General features: G+C 37.1%; 1 pseudogene; it reads left to right on the plus strand.

Annotated features, from left to right (window-relative positions):
- Nucleotides 1-1,881: 1,881 nt before the first annotated feature.
- Nucleotides 1,882-26,822, plus strand: LOC132286395 (inorganic pyrophosphatase TTM1-like; annotated as a pseudogene).
- Nucleotides 26,823-27,219: the final 397 nt, after the last annotated feature.

Here is a 27,219-nt window from a genome sequence, read left to right on the forward strand (position 1 = left end):
TCTTGCACCTACCCACGGCACACCCACCCACAAGGTTGCCACATTATAGGTCTCACTTTAACTTTTCATAGGAGTAAGATCTGCAACCTTAAATAGACACCCCCACACTTTTAAGAATTTATAGAAAGGTTTTCAACCTTTCCATAATTCATATGATGTCACATTTTTAAGGTTTCATCTTTGCTTCGTGGCAAATACACATAACGGTATCTTGTGCAACCAATGATAAAAGTAACGAAGTACTTTTTTCCACCTCTAGTTGGTACATGTTTAAGGTAATGTCATATACTTCATAATATCATATTACAAAATTAAATAATTCAACCAATATTGAATAATTCAATAATCTACTTATATAACATGCTTCAATTTCACATAATATTGAATGCATTAATATTTAACATATTATCATATAATAATGTATATAACATTATTTTATCATATCTCAACTATTAGTATAATATCTACTTATTTATATCTTAAATAGAAATATATAATAAAATCTACGCAAGGAAGGAATCTGTCTTAAGATTGTTGGAAAAATATATGCTTAATGTGACTTTTAAGATATAACAACCCTTATACTAATATGTCATAAGATAATTAACAATATGCTAATAAATCATTAATTAAATATGCAATTCTATATTTAATTAAATATGCAAAATAAAGCAATAAAATAATAATAATATGCAAGGAATGAACCTGGACCGAGACTAGTATTGGATACTATGTCCTTAAGACAGATTCGCCCCGCTATGATGCTAACGGACTCAGTGGCGTCTATCTCCCAGGATACAACGGTCTACATCCACCAATAGCAGCACTACAAACTCGTGGATACGGCGAACCTCCTCCGTGTAATACTCTCTCTGACTCAAAAATGCATCTATATACTATATAAATGCTGAATTGGGTGTAATCCGAACCAAATGGTTCGGACCAATCTTAATATGGCTCGATGAAATTGGATTAGGGTCGAAGTGGCTCGAACCACTTAACCTATGGTTTGAACCCTTTTGGGTTGGGTTCCAGTCTAGAGAGGGAGATAGAAGAAAATGAAAATGAATGAATTGCAAATGATCTAAAGGGGGGTATTTATAGAAACAGAAATGCCTTTTCGAATGGGGTGCGTCTTTTCATCATTGGACACAACCATTGCAATAGGTTGCAATGGTTCACATGGTGTCTATTCACCACTAGACACATCCATTCCAATAGGTTGCAATGGTTCACATGGTGTCTGTTCACCAATAGACACATCCATTCCAATAGGTTGCAATGTGCCTTTTCGAGTGGGTGCAACTATGGGTTATGATGGTTCGGAAAAAGGTGTAACCCTTTGGAAAAAACTAAAAGTGGTTTTTTAATTTAAAAGGTGTAACCTTTTAGAAAAACTAAAAAGTAGTTTTTTTAATTCAAAAAACCAACCACCCAAAAACCCCACTCATTTATGAAACTCATTTAAAGAAGCCCAACCCAAAATTAGGCCCAATCCAAAATTTCAAAAAAAGAATAATCTGGACTTTACAATTAGGCCCAAGCCCAAGCCCAAATCCTAAACTCAGCTTATTTAAATTTCAATTTGTTTCAACATTTTTTCTATGTGGGACAAACACTTCCCACATTTTGCATACCCATTTAGGCTTATCAAAATACCACACTTTGGAGCTAATTTCTCATTCATCCGGAAACGGATTTCAGAAAGTAAATATACCACAATCATCTCCTTACGAAGAGAAACGCGCTTGTCTAGAGATCCGTAAAAAATTATTAACGGAATCTATTTCAAATCTCATCCAAAGTTTATGTTTTTAATGCCCCGTTTCCAACAGAAAGAATATTACATTTTAGTAGGTATAAACCATGAAGATATCCCAAATTTCAGTTTTTGGTTGATACGAAGTATATGGTAATGCGGTGCTTGTTTGTTGCTCTCTCTTCATAGTATAAAACCCATTTGCAGAGAACCTCAAGAATCTCGAGACCATCACATTTTTCAGTTCTCAGAAACCACTGTCCACTTGAATTTTCAAACGGGGCCGGAATTGGGCAGACTGATTTCTCAAGGTTTGTTCTCTGAGAATCTTTACATTCACACAATACATATACACATCTCTGTATGTATATATATGTATCAGTTTCATGGTGATTTCTGCAATCCCATTTGGTGCTTGTGCGAATTCAGTATCTGGGTTACTTTTATTTGATTTGTCGATTAATACATGCTACTACTTGTCAACCTAAAATTACCTCACACCATCATGCCACGTGTCATGCTAGTTTGACTACTGCATTTCACGGGGTTGACTATGTGATAGTTTGACACAATTAGTAGATTTATGCATTATGTAATTTTATCTGGTTTCCATGTCTATAATCCACCATCTTGGATAACTATGTATTTTACCTCCTTCCTCCTCTTCAACAGAGCTAGTGAATATGGTATTTGATGAATGAAAAGACACAATACTATGTTAATGATGATATCTTGTTTTGAACATAGATCATTACAGTACACAATAAGACAAATGCTAAGTGGCAAGAAATGGATATTGCCGGGCTTCTTTAATTAGACATTTTTTAAGATTTGGTTTAATTAGATAACTTAAATGGAACTTGGGAAATTTGTTTCAAATGTGAATTTTCTTTTATATACTAAATTACAATTTGATTTTGAATGCTAACTTGTTATTGGATTAAATAATATTGAAGCTTTGTTTATTTTACTCTTGAAAAGTACAATGACACAGGTATTGCTATGGAGACAAATTTTAGTTAAACTCTCTAACTTTCCAAATTAGAACAACAATGTGAAAAATAGTGGCGTCTGCACCCTGATACTGACAATTACTATCATGTGTACAATTCCTAATAATTGCGAACCATCTGATCCATCCTTTGCATTTTTCTTAGCCCAAAAGCCACATCAAAATTTGGATAATTGAAATAGTACAAAATTATTTTTCCCTTGAAGCTATCAACACTTGCTAAAAGAATATTTGCAACACATTCTCTGAAAAGTATATCTGGAGTTCTGCTATTTTATTACTGTTTTTGCTACAAATATTTTAACATTCAAGTATATTGCAAATTTACGTGTTTGGCAGCGTTGCGGAATATCATATATCCAGGTTTATGGCTTTGGATACATCTTCCGTTGCTGATTCACCTAGGCGACGATCTGGCCTAATACGAGATCAAGTCCAATTGGTTAAAAGAAAGGACTCTGATCGTTACGAGATTGTCCCGATCCAAGGTTTTCTGTCATTTGAGAAGGGTTTCTTTATAGTAATCCGTGCATGTCAGTTGTTGTCTCAAAAGAATGATGGGATAATTTTAGTAGGAGTGGCGGGTCCCTCGGGGGCAGGGAAGACTGTGTTTACTGAGAAGGTGCTCAACTTTATGCCCAGCATTGCTGTTATAAATATGGATAATTACAATGATTCCAGTCGTACTATTGATGGGAACTTTGATGTTAAATTTTCTGTTCTTTTTATTTTTTATTTTTATTTTTATTTTTATTTTTTGATTCTTGTTAAGATCCTCTTACAGATAAGTAGATTGGTTGGCGCGCGCGCACACACATGTATAATTAAAATGGTATTTTCTTAAGCTTTTCTCTATTCAGGAGAAATTTCTTTCTTATAATTCATCTGGAATACAAACATGACTTGATAACATCCGTTGACTTTCCACATGTTGCTTTTTAAAAATTGATTGAATATAAAGCAAAGTGTATGGGCAACAACTGCTTTTGTTTCTTACAAGAAGTTGCGTAGCTGCATTTACAGTAGCATAGTTAATTCAACCAATTATTATAAAATGTATAGTTCAAGAATATATAAGTTCTATGAATAAGGTTACTACTTTTCATATCCAAATGGGTAAATTTGAATTTGATCATTCTTTGCAACCATAATGTAATCCTTTAAAAAGTATTTTAAAAAGCATTCTAAGTGTGTTATTTCAGCTCCACATTTTCCCTGCTAATCAAGCTTCGTTTTAGTAGAGCACCAAGTTTGATTGTTTTGTTATGGCAAAATAGTTGTTTATTGGAATCAAAGGACAAATCAAAAGAGGAGTTTATTTCAATTAGGCTTTTCTTTAAGAACATTTGCTTAGTATAATTTAGGTGATGAAAAGCTTCGCAGTTGGGGAGTGAATCTTTGAGTTTTAGGGGGACGATTACTTGGGCAAAGGTCCTTTCAGATTCCAATTTTTGTCCAATGCTTTTTAGATAATTAATCAACCTTTGTGAATTTAAGAGGTCCCTTAAGTAATCTACAGTGGGTGATTGTTCTTAAAACAATTGGACAATAATTGGAATTGTAGTTGAATCAAACCCCAATCATTCACCCATAGTGATAGACATTATATCCTTTTTAACTCATTTGTCCAAAATTTTAAGGGCAAAATTTGCGTAGTATGTGTATCTCCACCCACCCTCACACACACACACACACACACACACCCACAAAAGAAAGAAAAAGAAAAAGAAAGATGTATGTCAAAGCCATGTCATTGTTACATGCTTCAAGAAATTTATATACATGAATGAAATCTCTCAGAACATATGGAAAGATTTCAACAAGGTGCAGCTAATTATTTGTTAGCAATGGAGGAGAAGCATGCAGAAATGATGATTGATTAAAAGTTTGATACTTTGCTGCTTGGTTTGGCAGTTATCTCATTTTTTATCATTTTCAGGTTTCCTATTTTAGAGTTATTTTTTCAGGTGGAAATCTAATTTTTGGGTTTTCTTTGGGGAAATGATTTTTTATAGTCCTTGTTTACTAAGGGATTTTCTCAGGGCTTTATAAAATGGGAGTTGAGTGTCAGGGGTTTCAGGTGAGACAGAGATTTGAAAGTTACTGTGACAGTGGAGAAAGTTTGGGTTTTTATATTCTTAGGGTTTTTAGTTTCTATACTTGGTGGATTCTTCTTTGTAGTGTTTATATTTTTAAATTATAATGTATTGATTTATTATATTCGGCTGTGGAAGTATCCCTATTGGTGGGTTAACCACATTCACTCTTTGTGTTTGTCTTTTGCTCTTATTGTTTACTTTCTTTACTTCACTTTTCCCCTATCGATACCATCCAAAATAATAACTAAGCTTCCAGCGGTGCCCAATAACAGTATTGAAGTTTTGATCATAATTTAACAATTGTTGTTAGAGCTTCCAAAGCATCCATCAACCTGTTGCTGGTCTATTTTAGCTCGGCTGGTTTGTTCCTGAAGATGAGATACAGTGGTGCTCAAGATCAATGACAGTCCTAAAGAATTTAGGAACTTTAAAACTGGAAAAATCCGATGATAGTAGCAATCTGAAATAATGTCAAATATATAGAAACCACCAGCTGGATGAAGTCTTAATGCTAACCTAGAGGAATTATTGTTCAGTACAAGACATGCATGAACAAGATTGGGTGTAAAATGAGTTGAGAGAGCCTTTAAACAGATTAGATGGACTAGAAACCTTAGCAAGGTATTGTAATAAAAGGATGATGGAACCAAGGCTGGTGAGGGTAGAAGTTGAAAGAATTGAGGGTGGAAGAGTTGTAATGAGATAGGTAAGAAAGGAAGAAGAGAGGAAACTTATTTGGAAGGAGGGCATGCAGCAGATTTCCAAGTGTATTGAGCACACAAAGTTGTGCAGCAGATACACTGAACCACACCAACGTTCTCCAGTGCAAGCCACCGGGGAAGGGAGAGTTAGAAAGAGCAGGAGTTGAAGGAAGAAAGGGAAGGAATTGTGTGCAGCAGCGTCATTTCTCACAAAATGATGTCTAAAATCTCACCATCAGGGTAAATGCATAATTTATGGAGGTTATGAACCAGAACCACAATATAAGCATATTAGTCTAAGAATAAGATTCAACCCTTATATTTCTTAAATCTACAGTGTCTTGAACCTCAGCTAGAGTTGTCTATACTTAGATAGTCATGCGCCGAGCATGTGACCACTTATCATAAGGTAAAGGATCATTACCAAGTGTGGTCCTTCCCATTAAACAAGGGTGCTACGAGGGACAGACTGGATACAGGCCCTAACGTTTTGTCATTATATGGAAAATACCATTGAATAAAATTGGCAAACAAGATATAAATAGTAAATAACGTACAACCAGAAAGTAAAATGATAAACAAAAAAGACAAAATCCTAAGCTAATTCAGTATGTAGAAATTGCCAATGACTTGCACTCTCATGTACATTGAATTTGTGGCCATAATCTACCTCCTTTCCTTGGCTGACATCATTTTATTGCATAATTGCTTTTGCCATTCTGTTATTAAGTTACATAAGACTTGAACGTTCAATGAACAATATTTTAGCATACACGTGAGAATTGAAATGCAGATTTGCATGGAAAGGGATGGTGATGATATGGATATTATGCAGTTCTATTTATTGTACCCTTCTTAAAAATTGTAATGAAGTGTGTTTTGGTATTTCATGGTTCTCCAGTGACCAGAGATTTATGAACTCTGCCATCGCAGATGAATGATGAATGATATAAAGAAGCTTCGTAGAACTCTAATAACACTGTTTGTTTTGAAACAGACCCACGCTTGACGGATTATGATACATTGCTCAAGAATATTCGTAGTCTGAAGGAAGGGAATCCGGCTCAAGTTCCTATATATGACTATAAGTCTAGCTCTCGCATAGGGTACAGGTTGGGAATCCCCGCAACTTGCTAAGCTGGAATTTATTTATTTTCTCTTTCAGTGAGTGTGCGTTCCTTTAATCTTTTCCCTTTTTCTTTTCTTTTGGGAAGAGAGAGGGGGGTGTTGGGGGTTGTTATCTGTGGGCTGTTCTCACGAGCTCAATTTTCGCAGTACATGTCAGGGCAATTAACATGGCTTTGTTGATGATTAAAATGAATAATAAGCAGTGAATGATCCTTCTATTTCTTTTTGGCGAGTATATTACTTCTATATTAGTTACTCTTTATGCTTATATGTGGTTTTCTTTTTGCCAACTGATGCTTAGTCTACATAGCCTTTACCTTACGTGTGTATTATTGGCCCCCCTCCCTCTCTCTGGATTTTTTTTTTTTTTTTTTTTTTTTTTTTTTTTATCTACTATGCATGTGTACCTAACATAAATTTTTTTCCCCTCATGTACCTAACACAATTTACTTTATGTACATTTTGGGAAAGTTTCTCTTTGTTAAGTGCTGAATACTTATCAACCAATTAGTGAATTTGTTTCAAAGTCATTGTTCCTTTTCCCCCTTATGAGAGGAAGAACACCCCCATATTTAATAAAAAAAAATTTGCACAAAATCAAATCTGCCTTAGAAATAATAGACCATTCTAGGAATGTGTCTTATGCTGTTCATGTCTTAGTATCATGAACTGTTATTTCACTTGTGAATTAATTTTTTTTAGTTCATTGTATATTTATTTTATGTTTTTAGCAAAGGGTTCAATTAATCGTCTAGTGCTCATGTCGTCATCATCATCCTCATCATAATCCTTGCCTTTCTCCCAAAAAAATGGGGTCAGCCACATGAATTCTCTTTTTCCATTCTACTCTATTATATGCCATTTCTCCTCTTATGTTCAATTTTTTAAAGACATTTTTAATTACTTCATTTCATTTTAGTTTTGGTATCTCTTACCTTTATAATTTTATATGAATTAATTTCCCTTTTTTACTGGTGCATCTACAGGTCTACATTCTATGTATCCATACCACCTAAGCTTGCTTTCTTTTATTTTATCACTAATAGACACTACTCCTAATTGAACCCTCACACTTTGGTTAGCAAATTTATTTCTTCTAGTCACTTCAATTATCCACCTCAACATTCTCAGTCTAGTAGTCATGTATCATAACCAAATATATTATTCTAACAGGACAATTGAAGTCCCCAGCTCCCGCATTGTGATTATTGATGGCATATATGCCTTGAGTGAAAAATTACGGCCTTTCCTTGATCTTCGAGTCTCTGTTACTGGTGGAGTACACTTTGACCTTGTCAAACGGTTTTAAGGGACATTCAGCGTTCTGGACAAGAGCCTGAAGAAATAATCCAACAAATAACCGAAACGGTTTCTTCTCACCTAACATTTTTTTACGTTTCATTAAAATTATTTTGAATAAGTTGTCTCAATAATTATCTAGTAGACATCTGAAGCTTTTAATGTAGTTCTCACGGTTATTCTTTCATGCAGGTATATCCCATGTACAAGGCTTTTATTGAGCCAGATCTACAAACGGCACATATAAAAATTACCAACAAGTTCAATCCGTTCTCTGGTTTTCAGAATCCCACCTACATTTTAAAGGTTAACATTCAGTTTTGGTCTAAATTAATATATACAAGGCTCTATCACAAGTGCTGGTCTGACATTTTTGTCTTCTATCTGTATCACTGAATGAGTGCTTTCTGTTACTGCAGTCAACAAGGTCCCTAACTGTAGATCAAATCAAGGCTGTTTTTTCTGAAGAACACAGGGAAACTACAGAGGAAACGTATGATATATATCTACTACCACCAGGTGAAGATCCTGAAGCATGCCACTCATATCTGAGGATGAGGAACAGGGATGGCAAATACAATCTCATGTTTGAGGTTCGATCATTGAAAACGTGAGCTTATTTGTTGAGATAGTCTCATTTGGAAATATAGCTAGCTAACCTTGATGAGAATAATAATTTATATATAATTATACACATATTTATATATATATATTTTCCTGAATGTGTATATATATATTTCTGCTGGGAATATAGATCTTATGTTCTTTGTGATGTTGATATTATCTTTTCTTTACTATTGGTTGGTTGAGAGAAATACTGTTCATTGGGGCTAACTGAAGGTGTTACATAATTATTATGCAAGCATAAACATCTCACTAATTAAATGCCATCTTACTGTCCTGTAGCAGAAGCAGGTACCTGTGTTCATACTGTAGCGGTGTTAGTTGATGCTATACCTTAATAAATTTGTTGAATTTCCCTGTTCCTATTTTGTTCTCCTCTCTCCTGACCGTTTCTTTTCTATTAGTCAACCAGTCTGAAAAACTTACATTGCATTCATCATCAATACTTCCATTCAAATGCACTGATGAAAACTTTTATTAACTTCCAGGCTTTGCTTTGTACCATCTCTGATTGAAGAAACTAGATCCATTTACTGGATCATGGAAGGGTCAACTGTTACTTACATCAAAATAAAACTTCTTTTTTATCTTTTCTAATTTTCCCTTTTGATTTTTTATTTAAACATTGGTCATTATCAAAATGTATTAACCACTAGTTTATATGGCTAGAAATTTGGTTTCATCCCAAACACACACACACAGTGTGTGTGTGTGTGTGTGTGTGTGTGTGTGTGTCTCCTTTTTTCTATTAATTGGGTATTTTTCATGTATTGCATTCAGAATATTTTACAACATTGACATTCTGCAATGGCAACTGACAATTTCCACTCAGACAATTGACAAAACTTTGGTTCTGCTTCCTAAAGAGATTTAGTTTGAAATTTGGAGAATACATGGTGTCCATGTAAACATGGAAGGTTTAACACTTGAAAGAGTGGAGCTTGATGCAGAGCATATCTAGAAAAGCTTAAAAGGTTGTGACGACATCGTATAGTTTTTTTCCTCATAAACAACTACTTCTCCTAAAAAATTTTAGCTGTTAGACAATATGCCACACGATGTTACTCAAGCTGCCACACTCTCCCTAACGTGCAACCCCCCTCACATGTGGAGTGTCGACAGACATGATAGAATGGAGCGCAAACAGGCAAAGAGGATTGGGGAACAGATGCAAATGGATTGACTGAAAAGGCAATACCTTCAAATGACTTGAACCCAGGATTGACAAAAGTCAAAGCTTTTGTACATGTTAGATAACAAAATTGCTCCAAAATTTTAGGCTGTTAAGGAATGAGCCAAATATTGTATATCAAACTCATAAACGACCAAAACTATAAAAAAAAGGATTAAAATTACATTTGCAAATAATCTTATCAAAGGCCTAAAGTGTATACGTTGTTCAGCAGCAGATAAGATTTATTACATGTTCTATGATTCTATCTTCATGGTTTGAGTTTTGCGAAGTAATCTGTTAGACGTACGTCTTATAGATGTACAGACATGGTAATAATTACCTTTAAAAACTGTGTTGCTCCTGACAGTTTTACTTGCTGCTTTCAGGAATGGGTTACAGATGTTCCATTTATCATATCACCAAGAATCACTTTTGAAGTTAGTGTCCGCCTTCTTGGTGGCCTGATGGCTTTAGGGTACACAATTGCTGCCGTCCTGAAAAGAAGCAGCCATGTCTTCTCTGATGACAGAGTGTGTGTGAAAATTGATTGGTTAGAACAGCTAAATCGGAATTATGTTCAGGTATGATATTGAGGCATTCACTCGTTTGATCGATTTGAAGTCCATTGCACTTAATATTCTTCTTTGTTAGTGTTAGATCTTGTTAATTATACCTAATAAAGGCTTGATGATTATTCCACATCTCCAGATTGATTTCATTAGTTAAATTTATTGGATGCTGCTGACTATGACAAGCAGTGAATTATTCTTTTGTGTATACTGATTAGTGCATGCACAATTATGTGCAAAACACTTATTTTGAGGAATATTGAAATACTTTGCATAAAATCTTACTTCTTTTTCCTTTTGTCTAAAACTAACAATTCTCTTGTACTGTTCCAAATATTACTAAATGCCATTCTGGGGCAAACTTGTATAAAATCTTCATTGTTTTTCTTTTGTCTAAAACTATCAATTCTAATTTCAACCTTTCAAAGGTCACAAAGTGACATGATTCTGAACTCCTTTAAGTGAATTATTTTCCAACGGTGCATAATTGGTGGTTGCACTGCTTCCAAGATGTTTTACGCTACTTTTTCTAGTCATTTTTTCTGTAACCATAAATACTGGTAATTACTCCTTAACAGATTACCTAACACTAGTCTGACCTTGTAAGCATCTCGCTATCTCCTTTGATCCTAGGTCCCCTCATAGTGGTGCAATTGGAGGTATTCATTGCACGTGACCGACCATTATAGGAATCTCTCTCCTTCATGACGTCAATATTCATGCTATCTTTGAGTTCACCTTAATATTATGGTCCTCTTGAGACTCCTATGGATAATTTTGATTCAGAAATCATGACTCTTTTTGTAATATACCATTTAATTATTATTTTTTTTCCAGATTTGATTTATGTACGTCAATAGAAGATACTCCAGCTGGATCTTTCTACATGTTCTATGTTATGTAAATTCTATGGGCTGTGTTATTTATGCCCCTCTCCTTATTGTGGACAAAATATAACAAAGAACACCTATTCTTCAGTACTTGATTTCTGTCCTTATTTTCATCTTTCTCATTTTTTTTTTTTTTTTGGGCTGACTAGAGGGGGGTGTTTACTCCCTTTTGGTTGGACTATTCTCCTCCAGACACGCGCCAGTTCCCAATGTGACGCGCTAATTGTAATCAAGGGAAAATATTTGTGAGGTTGGTCTCAAGGAGGAATATCAAACCCAAGACCTCAGCCTTGTAAAGATGGGTACTTGACCAACAATTGCACCCCCTTGGGGTTACTATTTCAAACAAAATAGTAATTGTAAACAGTAAAATTTGAAAGGAGTATAATAATCAGTAGTTGAGATAGGATTTCCAAGGGAAAGTTCAGTCTTGGTAGGAGGAAGTGAGTTTTACAGGCTCTGTTAGCTATGTGTTAGCTAGAAAGTTTCAGATTCTAAAAACTGAGTTAAAGAGGTGGAATAAAGAAGTGTTTGGAAATCTTGAATGGAAGAAGAATAGAGTTCTTGCTGATATTGCTGAGCTCGATCGTCTTGATGAGGTGGGGCAGGATGTGGAGTCATTACACTCTAAAAGAGCCTCTTGTCAGGTGAATTTTGCTGAGATCGCTGTTATGGAGGAGATTTCGTGGCGACAGAAGTCTCGGGCATTGTGGTTAAAAGAAGGAGATCGTAATACAAATTTTTTTCATAGACTTGCCAACGCTCACAGAAGATGTAATCACATTGGGCTTATCCATGTTAATGGTTCTGAGCTGTGGAGAGAGGGGCGCGGAGGGATTGTTTCTTTTTATCAGCAGCTTTACATTGAGACTTTAGGTTGGAGACCTACTTTTGATGGTCTTCCTTTTAATTCTATTTCTGCGTTGGATAGTGATAGGATTGAGGCTCCTTTCACTGAGGAGGAAGTGCTTAAGGCACTATCTAGCTGTAATGGGGACAAAGCTCCAGGACTAGATGGGTTTACTATGCGGTTTCTTAAGGAGAGTTGGGAGGTGGTGCGAATTGAGGTGATGGGCACCTTTCAGGATTTTTATTCTCATGGCATATTTGAGAAATCATTGAATGCATCTATTATTGCTCTCATTCCCAAGAAGGGTGGTCCCTCTAATATTAAGGACTTTCGGCCAATTAGCTTAGTGGGAAGTATGTATAAGTTCATTGCCAAGGTTCTTGTCTCCAGGATGAGTTATGTTTTGGATGGTCTTATTTCAGAATCACATAATGCTTTTGTTGGAGGACGGCAGATTTTGGATTCTGTTCTTATCGCAGGGGAATGTGTTGATTTTAGATTGAAAAGTGGGGTTCCTGGCGTTTTATGTAAGCTTGACATTGAGAAAGCCTATGATCACGTTAATTGGAAGTTTCTTCTTTATATACTTCGGAGAATGGGGTTTGGAATTAGGTGGATAAAATGGATAGAAATTTGTATCTCGTCCGTTATGTTCTTTGTGCTTGTGAATGGTTCCCATGCGGGCTTTTTTGCTAGCTCGCTTGGTCTGAGACAAAGAGACCTATTATCATCTTTTCTTTTCCTTATTGTTATAGAGGGATCGGGCAGATTAATGAGAAAAACGGAAGATTTGGGTTAAATTAGGGGGTTCAGAGTTGGCAGAGATGTTGAACATCAGATGCAGATCTCCCATTTGTTGTTCGTGGATGAGACTTTGTTTTTTTGCGATGCTGAAGTCTCCCAACTCAGATATCTTGGATGCATTCTTGCTTGTTTCCAAACAGTTTCTGGACTAAAGATTAATGTTGGAAAGAGTGTGCTTGTTCCAGTGTGGGATGTTCTAGATATTTGCTCTTTAGTTCCTATTCTTGGGTGTGGAGTGGGCATTTTCCCTCTTCCTTAGGATTGCCTTTGGGAGTTTCCGCTACGAGAGTAGGGAATTGGGACCCAGTGATTAATAGATATGAGAAGAGATTAGCAAGATGGAAAAAATAGTATCTTTCTTCTCGTGCGCCCGACCGGGGGGGGGGGGGGGGGGGGGTGGAGGAAGTCACTCTCATTAAGAGTACTCTCGCGTCCCTTCCTACCTACTTTTTATCTTTGTTTCAAATTCCATGCTCTGTTGCTGAAAGGATTGAAAAATTCAGAGGGATTTTTTATGGGGTGGAAGGGGAGAGGAGTTTAAGTATCATCTTGTTAATTGGGAACAAGTCTGCCAACCGTTGAAATTAGGTGGGTTAGTGATCGGTTGGTCAATCATACATCAACCTTCGCAATAGCACAAATCATTGTAAAATAGGGCTATTGGTCGGGTAAGTCGAACCACTGGGACTGCGCTAGTCTTAAGACAACCTAAGTATCTAGAGTTATTTAAGAATGATAAGGTGTAATAAGGAGTTGTTAATTGGTTTGTCACTAAGCTAGTAATTGAAGTGTGCATAAAACAAGAATGCTAGTAAATGTAAAGGAAGGAGATCTAGGTAGAGAGGGCTAGGGAAGTGAATCCACTACCTATCCATAAGCATGTTAATACATGATTTACTTGGGGAATAATATATACACATAACCATGAAATGCAACAACATAAAATTGCTACATTACCTTCAAGAATTTTTATGAAATCAATAGGCAAGAATAACTTATCAAAGTATTGCATGTTTTGGTTACCTAAACTAGGTTGCAACCTTAGACATACTCACTAAGCATAGAGTTATCAAGCCCTTAATCACATAGTAGAAGCACATGACATTAGGAATCAAGAATAATCTATCAAAAGAGAACCCTAAGCTATAGACTATCAAATTTCCCAAGCATCATGCCAATAAAAAATTTCCATAAACTCATCTTCATTGTCACTATGAAAATGGAAGCAAAATAATCATAAGAGGAAACAATCTTAAGATAAGATCTTAAACTCAAAATGATCATTAATAGACATTGAAGCTCTTCACATCAAATAAAGCTCTAGTTCATGGAAAGGTCATATATATACATTACATCCCCAAATGTAAATCAAAAACAAGACATACTTACAAGAAGGAGTTTCATCACCTCCCTAGAAGGGAGTTAGTTACCCATTGCCAAGCTAGAAGAAGGAAGAAGCTCCATCTTCATGGCCATTTTCGTGCAACCTCCTTGGAGCTTCAAGAACACCTCTCTTGCTCTCTTTTCTCTCCTCTAATCTTGTAGAAATGTAGCTTCGGATGCATGTGGCCCTTAGTTGCCTTATATCTATCAACTAAGCTCTCTCTCTCCTCCAAAGACATTCCCAACCACTCCATAAAGAAGGAGGGTGGAAATGTGGAAACCAATGCACAAGTGGGCTGAAGAGGAGTTCATTTCCGAGCTACAATCTGGCTGATTTTCGAGCACTCGAAGAGTGGTCTCGAGCACTCTAAATTAGTGCAATGTGCAACATGCTCTTCTTGCTCAGCACTGACCTACTTTGGTAAAACTGCTATAACTTTGTGCCCCGAACTCCGAATGATGATCTGTTTGAAGATTTGGAGAGCTGATTCAGTGCTTCAAAAACTTCATGTTTTGATGACGACCCAATTCTCAAGTCTGGTTGGTCGAAAATGGGGAGAAATGCAGTACTTCAGTGCTGCCAGGCAGTTCTGCGCACCTCTGTTAAGAAGATCATAACTCTCTGTTCCAAACTCCGAATGACGAACCGCTTGAAGATTTGGAAAGCTGATTCAGAGCTCTAAATCTTTTATGTTATGATGGAAGTCCAGTTCTTGAGTTTGCTAGGTCGAAAATGGCGACAAAAGTCAGGTTCTACCGCTGCCAGAAATTCAGAATTGGCACCCTTTTTGTTCATAATTCCACAAGGCATCATTTTTGCTTCCTTTTTGCACTTTAACTTGAAAATGCACAAAAACATGCAAATGGAGTTAATCTACATAAAATAATCAATTAATAGACTTTGTTAATGTAATTTAGGGCGCCTGAATATACAGTATTCAGCGCTTATCAGTTAGGCATTCGAAAGTTGGTCCCTTTTAATCGAGCTCTCTTGGGAAAGTGGTTATGGAGATTTGGAAAGGAACGCCATCGTCAGTGGAGAAAAGTTGTCTCATGTCGCTTTGGAGAGGAGATTGGGGCCTGGTCCTCTCTCCCAGTCACTCTTACTGGTGGCGTTGGTGTGTGGAAATTCATTCGGAAGGGCTGTGATGTTTTCTCTTCACACATTAGATTCAAAGTTCGTGATGGTAGACATGTTTGATTTTGGGAGGACTTATGGTGTGGAGATCAGCTGTTGTCACACTCCTTTCCTAGAATTTACAGTATTGCAGACAATAAGCACACCTACGTAATTGATTGTTATCAACTTGGTAGCAGTAGAGTTACGTGGGATGTGCGTTTTAGGTGACCCTTTTAGGATTAGGAAATGGAGGAAGCTTATGTTTTTTTGGATACGTTATGTAGACAGAAGGATGTTGGCAGAGGGTGTGATGATATTTTGTGGGTCCCTTTAGCTCATGGTAGGTACAGTGTCCGATCCATGTTCTTGTGTTTGTCCAACTTCGTTGGTCACGATTTCCAATGGAAGTCTGTTTAGCGTTCTAAAGCTCCTCTTAGAATCACATTCTTTGTTTGGACTGCCACATTGAGAAAGATTTTGACATTGGATAACTTGAGAAAGAGAGGCAATATCATTGTTAATTGGTGTTCTTTATGCAAAGTAGACGAAGAATCCGTGAATCACATTCTTATGCACTGTCCTGTGGTGTACGATTGTTGGAATTTCATATTTAGCATGTTTGGCGTTTATTAGGTAATGCCTAAGCATTCCTCTCAATTGATTAACGCATGGAGACGATGCCCAGTTAAAGAACATGCTCGTAATTATTGGAGGATTGTTCCACATTGTGTTTGGTGGTGTCTATGGTAAGAGAGGAATAACAGAAACTTTGAAGGAAAGGAATTGTCTTTAGCAAATCTGAAAATTCATATTTTTCAATCTTTGTTCTGTTATGTAAGAGGAAGCGCATGCTCTTCAATTATTGACTTCTTTGATCTTTTGTATGCTATTGGTCCTTAGGTTTTTTTTTTCGTCTTTGTATTAGGGACCCGATCCCATTTTGAACACTTTTCTAATATGCTTATTACTTATCAAAAAAAAAAAAAAAATGAAAGGCTCAGACGTCATGAATACAATCCTGAAATTTGCAGTCTCACACCAAGATATTCCTGGTAAGAGATAGTGCAGTAACTTTAATTTCACCAAAAATTACATAAGTTGAAGCTGGAAAAATATCATGGCTTATGATCTGATGTAGGATTTGGTTTGGTCTGCAGCTAAATGGCAAAAAATGATTTGTGTAGCCAACCTGCCGTAGTTGGGATCTTGGGTTTTGTTGAATGGTCTATGAAATCCTAGCCTCGAGCAATATTTTGGGTAAAATTTTATTGCCGCTAAGAGCTTTGAAATGGATTCAAGTTATATGGTAGGTCTAAATAAGTCTGACCCACAAATAGAAACAGACTATCTCCCCTATATGTGGTAATCAACTTTTGAAGGATGATAGTAGGAATCCATTTCTCATCTCAATTGATCAAAACAAAACTGGGATAATTCTCTCTTTCTTTAGAATTTTTTGAATTTCAATGAACTGGTGAGGCTAAACCCACTAGTTACTTAATCCAATTTCCTAAATTCTATTTTTGTGCTTTTTACTAGGCTTGTTTTCATGGTTTTATCAATAAGAGAACTATTAGAAATTGTCACCAAGAGCTTGGTTCTAGTGCTCTAAATCTGATATCTGATGGGAGACCTGGGAGTCTCAGAAAGTACTGAGACAAGGAAAGTAGGAGCCATTTCACATATGTCAGTTGAAATTTGATCTATCACGTTTTATCTTGTGCCGACTCTTCCAATTCTACTGGTTCAGAATCTGCAAAGAGAGAAAAAAGGTGTAGGATTCCTAAGGGATGGACGTTCTGGAACTGCTTTTTAGTCTCCCCACAATAGACTCCCTACTGCCAGGATGGCTTCGTCCACGCATCATAAACGGCATGCCCTTTAAGATCGAACTATGAAATCACAATAGTTCAATCTCACCTTGACCCTGAAACCATGATAGACGAGACTCTTTGGTGTTTTTTCTTTGAATTGAAATGCTGTTCTTGTATTTCTTCATCCCTGAAGTGTAAAAAGAGCCAGCTACAGGGCTCCAATAGAGCTTTCCTAGGCGGATATGTCAAGTTTAAGGGTCTTCTCATAGGTAAAAGTACTACAAATAACGTATTGTTTTAAGCAAGCCTCAAATGCCTCTCCCAGACACTGAAAAGTTTATTCTTTAAAAGAATGAAAGTCATCAATCATTCTGAAAATCAACATACACCTTAAGCATATGGCTAGCGAGCTCCTTGTGGGAGACAGCATCCGAACTTAAAGGATTGACCTTTACTTTAACAACTGACTTCTCCATCTTATGTGTATCGAGACTTCTGTAAGTTCTAAAAGGAAATGCACAAAGAAGGGCCGAGTCTTGCTAGAGTATTTGTATTGGTTGATCTATTGAATTGAAGAATCACAAGCCTTTCTGTCGCTCATACCAGGTGCGGAAAGCTTGGAGTTGAGTAGCTCGTCTGCTACCATAGAGAAGGAATAAAAGCATTTTGAGTTGAAATCCTCCCTAATAGCAGTTTCGCATCCTTCCTTGCCTGTACTCGTCTGGTACAAAAGGATCAGCACTTTTTCTCTGACTCTTATTAGTGAAAATCGTCTGTTAACAAAATGAACGGGGTTGCCAACCAACTTCAACAGCATAAGCCCGAATACTGCGGGGTTTCGCTCTAGATGAATAAGAATGTTGGAAAACATTGCATTTATTAGAATGAGATTTCTGTTCTACGTTCATTCCCTTGCGACCTCCGCTGCGAATGGCCATAACATATGTGTTTCATAAAAGAATCCAAAAATCAATAAAGTAAGTAAATAAGTGCTATATAAAAGGTCGGTTCTTCGAAGGAGTAGGAGGCTTCTTAGCCCGCGGATAGCTACATAGCACCAGAGCGCTTTTCTTTTGCTCTCTCTGCAATACTTCATCAGTGGAAACATCTTCTACAAGAAAAGAAGACAAGTCATTTCACAACTCTCGAACAAATCGTAGCAAAGGGTTTAAAACAGATTTCACAGGGCTTCGTTCATGCTCAACTGATGAGAATCGTCCATATAGAAAGAACTGCTAATTTTTTTTGAATGTAAGGATGTAGAAAAATGAATGATGCACTTGTTTACAAATACTTCATCACAGAATATTATGATTGAAGGACTACTCATGGGAATTGTAATGTTTCCAAATTTTACCATCTTTCATTTTCTGAAATTTTCTGATTTTTTTCGAGGGTATTTTCGTCTTTCTGTGTTTTGCGTGTCGGACACCGTGGAGTGTGCCGGGTGTGTCCGAGAGCTAGTTGAGGTATTTCATTGAGTTCAGGTCTCTTTGAAATGCAAGGGTTGCCATTTCGGCATTTTTTCATTTTTCGGGCCGGATGGTCCCGTGTGGGACCTGCTATTGGAATTGTTGCGCACGGGAGTTGCGGCACGGGTCAATTGCATTTCTTGCATTTTTATTTTGTACATGACCTTTAGTTGCTTATTAAATTGTGTGGTGGTAGTTTAATTGGTTTATATATATATGTGTGCGTGTGTGTGTATATATAATTATTTTAGGAAGGAGATATTTTTATGCTTGTGGGGCCTACTCCATTTGTTCATTTTAATGACCTAAAGGCCATTTTGGCCATCATTTTTCCTCTCTCCTGTCCAGCTCTCTCTCTCTCCCTCTTTTCTCTTTTCTTTTTTTCTTTTACAATCTTCAATCTTTGATTTCTCTCTCATCTTTGAGAGATTTTTGGTGCCGTTTGCGGCAAATTGAAGAGCACGATGAGATCTACGATTTGATCGGAACCAATCTCCGTTTGGTGCACCTTGAGATTTTAAATTAGGGCTAGGAATTGGGCAATTTTTGGGGCTTTTCTCTCAATTGAGGTAGGGGTTCCTAATTCACTAAATTTCTTGCTCCTTTGTGAATTTCTCTTCTTGATTTGTGGTCTAACATGCTAAGTTATGTTGAGTTTTCTCTAAAATGATTAAATTGTTGTAATCAAGTATGTGGCTATTTGTTTAATTGACTTTACATGATATAGCATGTTTGTATGAATTTAATTTCATGTTCATATGTTTGTTATGCTAGATTCTTATTGAATGAAAGCATGTTGTAAATTCTTGGAAATTCTTGCAAGTATGCGAAGTGATTTAGATTTGGATTAAGTGTATGACAAAGAGTATTGGCATAGCATGAAATGGCATGATGCATTCATGCATGAGCATTGGGAGGTAAATGGGAAATGGTTTTGAAAGAAATAAAAGAAAATATTTTAGGAAAGGTTTTGATAGAAAGTTTGCGAAAAACCCAGTCGCCTAGGAGATTGCCTATGGGGCTGTGGCGTTAATTTGACCTAGAGGGAACTAGGGAAACCCCCTAGCGTGGTTGAGTTAACTGGGCCTCAAATGACACCCTGGAGTTTGCCTTGTGGTCAGGGACAGTTAGTCAATCCTTCTCTTGTGCCGCCATAGAGCTGCCATGGGACGGGTTGCATTAACGGTTTAGAAATGATGACGGGAATGACTTTGAAAATGAGGAGCGACATTGCATGGCATTGCATCCCATTGCACGGTATTTTCATTTGTGAGTTTGATTGTTAATGTGATTATGTGGTTATTTTCTCCTCGGTATGACATGATCCCGACTTCTCTATTATCTATTCATTATATAGATTCACGGGGTCTCAAGAGGTGTGCCTTAGGCACCTCCTACTGAGCAATATGCTCACCCCTTCCTCTTACCATTTTTCAGGTTCGGGGGAAAGAAGTGGTGGACGACAATCCACCACCGGTTTAATCGGGTTGACGGACTTGGACTCTTTTGTGCTTGATGTGTATTTTACCCCTTTTTGTTGTAATTAATATTAGGAATCATTTTGTATCTTCCACATGGTTGGAAATTGTCTTGAGACCATTCTCTTGTATTTTGTGGTCTCATTATGATTTCAATATCCATGTAAGGCCTTAAGGCCATATTTTTTTTGTGCATGACGGATTTGCTTAATTTTAATGATGTATCGGACTCGTGTATGGTCTTATTCGATTTTAGTACCACTTAGTAATGTTAGTTTCATCATTAAATGGAAGATTTGGAATAGGTTTAGGCTTTGAGTAAGGTTACCAAGGGACCAAAGTAGTACCAAAGTGCATAGAATCATAATTTTAGGTTCTGGGCATTTTGAACCGGTTCAGCCCCATTGAACCAGTTTAAGGGGGGATCTTTGGTTCGAGAATGGGCACACTGCCCATCTTGAACCGGTTCAGCCCCACTGAACCGGTTCAAGTCCCCTAGTGCACTATTTTGCCTTCTTCAGTTGTTAGCTTGGAACTCTTGACTTCGGACGGTCATAACTTCTTCGTTCTGAACCCAAATAGGGTCATTCTTGAGTCCATTTTCAAGGATTTTGAGTTAGATTTCCAATGAGACCAACCTCATCTTCAATTTCCATTCATGTTGAGAGTCATGGTTATTTTAGTGGAACAGTGTCGGAATTCCCCTTGAACTGGGTAAGGGTACTTTTGGGAATTCATATCCAATGACCGTAGAACCTCACCGACTACCATGGAATGACTAGAATAATTGTTTTAGACCCCATTTGACTAGTTTGAGGTCTTATTACCCTCTCACATTGTAAAATGACAATTTTACCCCTAGTGTGTCCTCGGGTTTGGTTAAGGACCCGATTAGCAATCCGGACCCCCGGTTTGGGTCGTTACAAGACTGCCTTCTGCTAGATAGCCTCCTCTAGGGGGACTTATCGCAACTTCAATTGTTAGACTCCTTTTGGTCTTCTTAAAGCACGAAAGATTTATCTGGGGTGGTAAAACAACATATGTTCAAACTCCAAGGAAAGGGTCTTAAGGGTAAAGAATTTCAACCATTAGAGTCACGATCGGCGGGGCCCCTGGGGGGGGGGGGGGGTGGGGGTGGGGGTGGCTAGTAAGGAGGACATTGATTGAGAATCACTTGCCAATAATGAAAATTGCATTTTCTCACGCATAACAGTGATCTAAATTGGACGACCCACCGGGGGGCTTGTTTGTGCAAAGAAATGCCTTCGAAAAGGCAGAAAAGTCGATGTTGGCTTTATACAAAAGACGGTAGTTTAAATGTGAAGTCCGCGTATCAACTGGCTCTCCGCACTAGTCGGATTGTTAGCTAGTGTGTATCATCTTACGAGAAGCAAGTACGTCACCTTTGGGTTGATTGCTCACTCTTGATTCATCTTGCTTCTTTATATGCCACTAAAGCGAAACTTCAAGGTCCATGGAACCAGTTTGACATTGATTTTAAAAAAAAAGACCCGCTATTGACCTTAGTGCACACTCGTACACTTTCCCGATGCCTTCCTTTCTGTAAACTATTCCTTTTGACTATTGCCTAGGAACTAACATACAAAAACCACATGAATGATCATCATTATAATAAATCCATGGACCATAGGTAATTTTTTAATATTCTAGCCACAGAGGTCAAGCTAATCAGGCTACTTTTGGACAGCTCATGCTCAACCCATTTAGTGTATGAAGTTTTCTCAGTGGGTAAATAAATGGATTCCCAGCAAGGATTTCAGTAATATCTGATGAGTTGAGCTCCATCTCACTAAGCTTAGCTCAGTAAGCTTGTTAGATCTTATGGTCTACGATTGACATATGGGTCTTTACTTACTTTAAACTTTTTACAGATGGAGAGGTGTTGGTCTACCACACAATAGGTGCTGCATTCTTGCTGTGGTTTCACATGAGCTTCTGGTTCTGTATACAAAAATCAGTTGCATTGATAATAACAGTATTTTTTAATTTTTTTATTATTATTATTTCTAGGAATGGGTTTTCGTGACCTACTTGCTTTGGGAGGGAGAAATATCCTGACTTTTGGATAGACAGAGTTCTCCTCAGAAGTTCTGTTTTAAAATTGTGAGGGTCTTTTAGTATCTTTTTCCTTTTCCAACTATCCGTTTGGTTTCAATTTCCATTCCGTATTGGTAAATCAAACTGCATGCCTTTCTGGAAAAAGATCAACATGTTTCAATTGATTTTCATTAGAACTTTACTTTTCTGTGTGGGTTAACCGGGGCTGGACAGTGTCATCTTAAGTTCACTGTCTGGTCAATCTTGTTTGGGAACTTTTGAAGATGTACAAGCATGTCTGTACTTTACTGCCTATTTTCAGATGGGGTTAGGAGGCCTTTTTTTTTTTTTTGGTCCTGAATTTAGGCGTGTCTTTTGAACTCGTTGAATACAGAGCTGTGGTGCAGGCTTGTTAAATGGGGGAGGGTTGTGTGTTCTACTAAATGGCCTGCTTTGGTTTAGGAAAGGCTTGAAACAAAGCTGAACGCCAATACCAAGCAACTTAACTTGAATCCAGTTTTACTGTCTTAACTACCAAGAAATGTTTCAACCCAATTTAGATGTAGTAAACTAAAACAATGTTATTGTCATTTTGGAACAACATCATTCGAATGTGACTTTCCTAAAAAAAAATACATCATTCGATTGCGTTGATCAATTATTTACAAAAAATTACTGTTTAAGTGGCAAAATTCTCTAAGAGTTAACATAAATCAGGTCTTTATTACACCTGGCCAACATTTTAGGTGCATTTATATTAAGGGACATGGTAATGCTAATTATCCCATGCAATTGTGTGTACTACGAATTTGTCAGAAAGAATTTATCAGAAAGAATTTATCAAATCCTCAAATATGCTGTTTCAAACGAAGGCTACACCTCACCTTGCACCTTGTAAAAAATTTGTCCAGCCTGCCCTAGATCAGGGTCAGAGAATGGGAAAATTTGTGCCTACAGAAAATGGGGCAAAAACCGCCAGTTGCCATACATATAAATGACTGAAGGATTATAATAAAATTTTCCCCAAGCTTCTCAGGGAAGCAATTCTAGGCATGTGATTGTGTGTAATATAAATTATAGGAGGAAATTAAAATAGCTTGCAAGACTGGAAAATGACTTTTGGACTCTTTTTAAACTAGTCATTTTCATTATACATTCTTGTGCCTAAATTATTATCATTTACCTATTGAAACTGACAGTGTTAACTTTCTAGTGAACTCCTCAAAGCTAATTGCTGTTCAATTTTTTGCTTATCTTGATATAAAGGTGCAAGGAAGAGACGGTTTGTATGCCAAAAATATTGCAGAGGAACTGGGCTTGAATGGTTCATTTGTTCCTCGCACTTACATAGAGCAAATTCAACTGGAGAAACTTGTGAATGACGTTATGGTATGACTCTTTTGGCTGGCAATGCGTTTTTGTGACTTTTGTTTTTTCCTGATTGAATCTATCCACAGACACTGCCAGATGATCTGAAATCAAAGCTCAGCATAGACAATGATATGGTTTCAAGCCCTAAAGAAGCACTATCTCGAGCCTTGGCAGATAGAAGGATCAAGTATCTCAACCGGTATTTCTGTTCCCCAACTATGAGTTTTTGGCCTCAATCTTTTGTTTTAAAGCAGAATGAGTGATTCATCCAGTGAGTGCTAGTGAAGAATGCAAGCAAAGCTGGATTGAGATGTCATGACTGATGAAGTGTTTAATAATTTTTTGGTTTAATGTTGTTCGGAAATGCATGAATTTTATATCCGTTTCAAATTCTTGAAAATGAGTAACAGTTTCTGCTAATTTAGGTGGATCTCTGGTTTGCCATAAATCTTTGGAGTTCAATATTGTCATTTGCTGTAATATGTTCACGTTGTTGTTATATTGACCAGTGGTTTATCGCACTCATATTCAACACAACGACACAAGAACCTTTCCAAGCTGACAAAACTTGCTGTTAATAATAGAAGATTTGATGGAAGAGCTCCAGATTCACCAGCAACGATTGCAAACCAGGTGACTTAATCAGTTTATCTGCCTCAAGAAGTTGGTTTATTATAATGGTTATTGTAGTGCTCTTCATAAGACGGCGGGGTTGCCTACTTTTAACTTGAAGCATCTACATCTCAGATTGTTGTTTTCTTGACTCAGGTTTCCTTCACCAACTCTTTTTTGGATTTTGTAGAAAATATGGACCTCATAGGATTTTAGTTGGTTTGTTTTGGTCGTGCTCATGTTTTCTTTGACCACTTTTACTGTTACTTTACCTATCAAAAAGTCGCCAAGGAGCGAAACATAGGGACACAAGCAAATGTTCAGCACGAGGAAAAGAGATGTGCTTAAACAAGGGCCAGTGTCTGTCTTTCTCTTTGGCTCTGGTCGATGGATCATTGGATTTTGGGGTCCTGAGTGAAGTCCCTGACTTGGCTTGACAAAAAAAAAGGCCATCCTCCACCATGCAGATACCATTTTTCAGCATGGTCGCCAATATAAAGGAAACATGGAACCTTACTTTTTCCATATGTTGTTACCAACAGACATGAAATGATAAGACAAGGAAGCAGGAATAAGTTTTCACTAGTATGTAGGAAGTGTCATCACCGCACCACATTACCACCATTACTGCCACCACCATATTCCATCCCATAATTGCCTCTTAAAATGTGTTTCCTATAAACATCTTTTATTCCCTTCCCTTTTTAGTTTCTTTCCATCATTTGTCAACCAAATAGAGCATCTCTTTTACTTGTCATCTTGTTTTCTTGATTGTTTCAGGGAGTCATTACTCAACTGTCAGAACAAATTTCCTCATTGAATGAGAGGATGGACGAGTTTACATCTTGCATTGAAGAACTAAATTCGAAGCTCTCTACCAGATAAGTTTCTGTTAGCCCGCAAAACTTGGCTTTGCAGGCTGAAGGCTGCAATGGCTCTGCGCCCACTTCACATTTCATGGCCGGCTTCGGCAATGGATCCTTGGCCGGTTCTCTATTACCCAATTCCTCATCTTCTTCCCAATTAGCTAAGGAGTCTCAACTGATGGAAGAGGTAAGACCACTACTCTCATTTTCATCAATGGCAAGAAAAATAGTTAAAAATGTCACTAGTGTTATAATATTTATAATATATTAGCTACCACGAAACGGAAGAACTTCAAAAACATTAAACAATTTTAGAGAACTACAAAAGAGGCATGTTTTAATGCACTTTTCATTAAACAGTTTTGAGAAAACTGCCAACCAAAATAATTTTCAAATTATTTTTTGTTATCCAGTTCTCTGAAAAGTGAACCAACAGGCCCAAAGTTTCCCTCTTCACTTGGAAGAATGGCTACAAACGTAAGAATGAAATCATATTTTCCTACTTTATATAAAAGAACGGATATATGGACATAAAAGGTGTTCTGTTTTACCTCCAAGGCTCTAACCAAAACATCCTTTTGGGCTCACATTCTTATTTCCTGTTTCTTAATTTATTTATTTTTACTTGTATGGACTTGTATTCAAATACGAGTAAATGGGGATGTACTACGAATTGCAAAAGTGTTTTTATAGAAATCAGTTTACCTTTTTCTTTCACTTCTTTAAAATTCTTATAGTAACCATAACCCGCCCCCAGATCTATTCGTACCTATTTCTAGGGCTGTGAGCCTGTGAAGGAAAGTATGGAGATAAACCTAACCTTTGACATTATGTTGCATATCTTACCGTAGAACTAAAAAGAAAAGAAGAACGTTCTTTCTCACCCCAAGAGAAGTGAATAGTTAAAGGCAGTAATGTTGTCACGCATCATTGATCAGAAAAGTAATGATACTAGAGGGGGCTTCAAAGGTCAAATGCTGGGGTTGATGTGTTCTGTTTGTCTTTTGGCCTGGAAAACTATGACTAGATTTGTTAGTTGGACATTTGGGGTTTGTGTGATTGCAATTTCATTTGGGTTGAGTCTTATTTATCTCGACTCATAGATATGGCTTTTCTTTAAATTTCGTATATTCTCTCGTGTAAGAGTATACTTCTGTTGTGGTTTCCAGAAAGTGGTTTAATTTTTAAGCTTATATGTCCAATTATAAACTTAAATCTCTTTTCATTTCCTGTGCATCTTGTTTCTAATCTGTTTGGAACCATTTTTCAATCAGGTGTTGCTTGTTGCAAGGGGATAGCGTCAAATCATGCATCAGTTGGACAGTCTTAGCAATCTATTGCATGAGTGCTGGGGAGAGGTCTTGGCAAGGAAGAACAGACAGGACAAGCAGAACAGCAGATGTTGAATCTATTGGCATTCCCTTAATTGCGTAGACCATTTCACTTGCTGGAGAAAAAAGTTGGGTGCATTTCGGCTACAGCTTTTGATGTTTCTGGTCTTCTTATGCACTTGTGAGTCGTGCTTGTTACAACATGCAGAACTGCAGTGAGTTTCAAGAAACTGGGACTGTAATAGGATAAGATGGCCTATTTGATAACTTCATCTATAACACATTAGGTCTTTCTTATAAACTCAATGGAAAATTTGAGGAAAAGGAGATCTGCTAAATTTGAATGAATCCTAAACTAATTGAAGCCTCAAAAACAATGCCCAGAGATGCACTGTTTTCCTGCATTGGGTGATGAATGCCTTGTATGGCATTACCAGTGTCATTCTGTTAATCGAGAATGCTGGTAAGCTGAGCAAAATGAGGATTTGAGCACAAGGTACCCTTTTTCATTATTATTATTAACCTACCAAGAAAGCAGAATCTTTTCCACTCAGACTCTTCCTGGGTTAAAGAAAATGTATCAAAAGCGAGGCTCTCTTCAAACTGGTACACGGTAACCAAAATTTGAGTCTTCAGCATAATGGGAAAACCTTGAATTTATCAGGCAATAGTCGGATTCACATATGGCTCCTTTGGCTTTCAAATGTAAAAAGATTATAGTATAGTAAATGGAATGATGTTCAGATAAACTGCAATCCTTTTATACGGGCCATACGGCTGTAACAAAAGTCAATTCTGAGATGAG

Source organism: Cornus florida, unplaced genomic scaffold (genome assembly GCF_030987335.1).
Source record: "Cornus florida cultivar Cherokee Brave unplaced genomic scaffold, ASM3098733v1 CherokeeBrave_3.0.0_Hap2_Chr11, whole genome shotgun sequence".
In the NCBI taxonomy this organism is placed as follows: Eukaryota; Viridiplantae; Streptophyta; class Magnoliopsida; order Cornales; family Cornaceae; genus Cornus; species Cornus florida.